Here is a 3,872-nt window from a genome sequence, read left to right on the forward strand (position 1 = left end):
CGAAGGAATCAATTTAGGCACAGTACAACTCTGTCCAGTATTAAAGCTCCCCTGGATGCTGAGACAATGCCATAACAGAGTACATTCAGAAGTAAAATTCTAGAAGGCACATGAAGTACCCATGGAAACAATTTACAGTTGTTAGGGTATCCTAACTAGGACCTGCATTAGTCAAGTAGTATAGATATAATAAGTATGAGGATTTAGGAGCTGATCAGTGAAGGACAGGACCACAAGAGACAGTAATACATAACAAGTTTATTGGGTAGCATCTGGACAGGGTTGCATGAGAGGGCAGTTCCCTCACTAGCAGCAGCATGAGGCCACTACCCAGAAGGCAAAAAGGATAAGGAACCTACCAGGAGAGAAGGGGAAATAAAGGCAACTTACGTTTTGAGGTGATGTCTAAGGGATGTTGCTTAGCGGCAGAGTGGGGAGTTTCATGGGGTATGCAAAGTAGGTAGACTCTACATGGCCAAAAAAAATATTTGAACTATTGAAAGCAATTGGATATGTGAGAATTTGGGTTTGGCACTGGTGGGCTTTGGGCAAAAGGTCCTGGCCTGCTGTGAAGAAGTAAAGAACTTGGGGGTCAAGTTAAGCAAATATACAGAGGCCAGCTTTGGTCCATATCATAACAGCAGATTAATAGGGCTCCTACTGTGGCCTCCCAGAAATGAGGCCTGCATTCTCAGGTTGCCAGTCCCGTTCAAATAATTCAGTTAAGTTCTTGGCTTCAGAGGCACTGCCTGAAGGCAGTCAATTTCAGGTAGGTTTGTTTGTCCGCAGCATCACTTTATCCATCTCAAGAGTCTGAATGGCATCTGGAGGTGTGCTGTGTGACAAGTGCTGGAGCATGGGTCCAGCACCCTGAGCTGTTGTTCCTGTCAGGAGTGATCATAGGCCCAGCAGCCAGTTGAAATTCCAAGAGCAAAGTGGCTTTGAAAGGCAAGCTGCTGTGTTCTTTTTTGTTCTTTGGGAGAAAGAAAACTTCCAGAAGGAGCTTTGAAAAACAAAGATGAATACTCTTCTCCTCTCTCACCCCCTGCCTTCCCAGGTGCTGGGTCTTGGGATTTTTCCCTGTTGTTGCAAAGACAATATGTTAAGGGTACCTACACAATGCATATTTGTATACCTAACTCTTAACTGTATCCCACAATTTTAAAATAAAAAATATGTATTAGAAAACAAACAAAAACAATGTCAATATGTTCTATTTAGTAATGTTAACTTTACATTTTTCTCAACCATTTTTTACTCTCATCCTTTTTGTCTCAAAAGAGATACGCAAAAGCATTTTCAAAGAAATAATATTTGTCTATAACTTAACAAGAAAAATACATTAGTCCAGGAATTGGTCAGGACAAAATCCTGAAGCTTCAAAGGTTTTTTTTTCCAAGTGGGTTTACATAACTTTCCACTCATTTCATTCTGACCATTTAGCCAATAAACAGCCTAGAAAAGGGCAATTTCTTTCTGGGCACAGCTGTGTTTAATAATCAAACTGCCTTACTAAGGTGAGTATACCAGGAAAAAGATGAGAGAAGTAGAGTTAGACTATTTCCAATTCATTGTTGCAACCTTCTACTAATCAAAAAAGCTGAATGTAATAAGTCAACAGCAGTAGGACATCCCCAAGAAGGGTTGGGCGTTCACAATCTGTCAAAAGCGAGGGACACTCCCTGTGACATGGCCTTGAAGCTTTCAGCAGGAATCACAAATCAGGAATGAAATCAGTCTCTGCGTTAGAAATACAGTATAGAGCTGATCAGCAGCTCCATTTCGGATGGTCCCATCAGAGAATAAACTCTTTCCCGTGGGTACCTGCAAGAGATCCAGCCAGTACAGCTAGCAACCATAATGTTTTCATAGTTTATATCTCCACAGACAGGTGTTCTATGTTTTGTCTCCCCAGACAGGTGTTCTGTGTTTTCATAGTTTATGTCCCCACAGACAAGTGTTCTAAATCTTTAATACTTTCAGAGTCTGAGTCCATTTATTGAACAGAGCAATTTTTCAGCGTAAGTTCATGTGCTGAGGCTGAAACAGCTCAGGTCAGGTTTCAGCTTAGAATGAGGTCAAAGCATTTAGTTGTGAATTCAGGATTCCAGAAAAGCCAATGGTTTTTCTCTGGCAGCAACAAAGCCTACACTGCTTATGATACACTAAAAAATGGACACATCAACCCAAATGCCCATCAGCTTGTGAATGGATAAGTAAAATGTAGTATATCCATACAACGGAATAGTAGCCATACAAGATAAATGAAGAACTTTGGAGTATATCAGAAAGATTTCTTAATAAGAAACACTATGAAATGTATTGAAAATTGGATAACAATAAGATTTTATTTCCATGTTAACATGATTATGTATTAATATTAATGATAATCAGAATTTGTATATTGAGAAGATACACAAATATAGGAAATGTATTAACGTCAAAGAATTTTTAATGTAGTAAGTTAATATATTAGTGACTTTTATTCCTCCCCATTAGTATACTCATACTTGAGAAAAATTCTGTAAGTATGAAAATTAGAGGCCAGGCTCAGTGGCTCAGCCTGTAATCCCAGCACTTTGGGAGGCCAAGGCAAGTGGATTGTGTGAGCCCGCAGGTTTGAGACCCACCCGGACAACTTGGCAAGACCTCGACTCTACAATAAAATAAAAAATTAGCCGGGCGTGGTAGCGCACGCCTGTAGTTCCGGCTACTTGGAAGACTGAGGTGGAAGGATCGCCGGAGCCCAGCAGGTCGAGGCTGCGGTAGCCAGGAGCGGCCAATGCACTCCAGTCTGGGCAACAAAGTGAGACTCCAACTCAAAAAATAAGAAAAAGAAAAGAATTACTTTCTTTTCATGCATACTAATTCAGCATAATCTATTTCATTTGTTACTTATACGTTGCTTTAGTCAATGTTAAAAGTCTTCCAATTCCATTTAATTCTTACACTTAAACTCATGCTAGAAAATAACCCTCTTAATATAATAAATGTAAGAATGGAAGTTCTAACTCAATCATCTTTACAAATATACTTCTATTCTTCTATATTTAGTTGGAATTTTTTTCACTATTACAAAAGGATAACATGTTTATCTTCCTTTTTAATGTAAGCAGAATTTTCTCTAAGGTGTATATATAAGATAACCATAAATCTGGAAATGGGTGAATATACATAGTGAATGATTTATTGATATTGCATTACAATAAAATATATTTGATGACATTAAATATATTCAATGTGTTGTGTTTCATTATCAATATACAATTCTAGGTACTATACTGTAGTGTGACACACTGCCTTAATACAGCATTTTCATTAATTCCTTCACGTACATTTTGTTATTTATGCTGTCATAGTGATTTTGTGTATTGATTTTCACTTAGAAAACCTGCACTTTTTGGATACCACAAAAGTAAGGAGGATTAGTTGTATCTTAAAATTGTATTTACGGACTTCTTTACCCTTCTTCACATGTAAGTAGTTAACGGCTCATTTATAAGGAATAGATACGTTTAACTTTATTACGTTTTGCCAATTGTTTTCCAATTTATGCCAATATGTTCTCATCCACCAGTGAAATATACTAGTCTTATAACTCCATTTCTGTTATGATTCAATGTGTATCTTCATGATTACTAGTGACTTGAGTGTGTCTTCTCATGTATTTATTGGCAAGTTATGCTGCTTTTACCCATGACTTTAGTACTTATGTGCTTTTTCATTTTCACTTATTCATCTTTTCTGTATAGATTTGCAAAGTTACCCAGATATGTTGTTTGTTTCTCATTCTTTACATAGGACATATTTCTTTTCTTCTAGATAGATGGAACTCCAAGTAGACAGAATTTAGTTGTTTTTTTTTTTTTTTT

General features: G+C 37.4%; 1 long non-coding RNA gene across 1 annotated transcript in view; it reads right to left on the reverse strand.

Moving 5' to 3' along the window:
* Nucleotides 1–238: 238 nt before the first annotated feature.
* Nucleotides 239–3,872, reverse strand: part of LOC110594533 — a 25,537-nt gene continuing 21,903 nt past the window's right edge. The window contains exon 2 of the long non-coding RNA XR_002481297.1: nt 239–1,080. This is a non-coding gene — a long non-coding RNA (uncharacterized LOC110594533). The remainder of the gene's footprint in view (nt 1,081–3,872) is intronic.

This window comes from Carlito syrichta, unplaced genomic scaffold (genome assembly GCF_000164805.1).
Source record: "Carlito syrichta isolate Samal-C Ts95f unplaced genomic scaffold, Tarsius_syrichta-2.0.1 Scaffold315987, whole genome shotgun sequence".
NCBI lineage: Eukaryota > Metazoa > Chordata > Mammalia > Primates > Tarsiidae > Carlito > Carlito syrichta.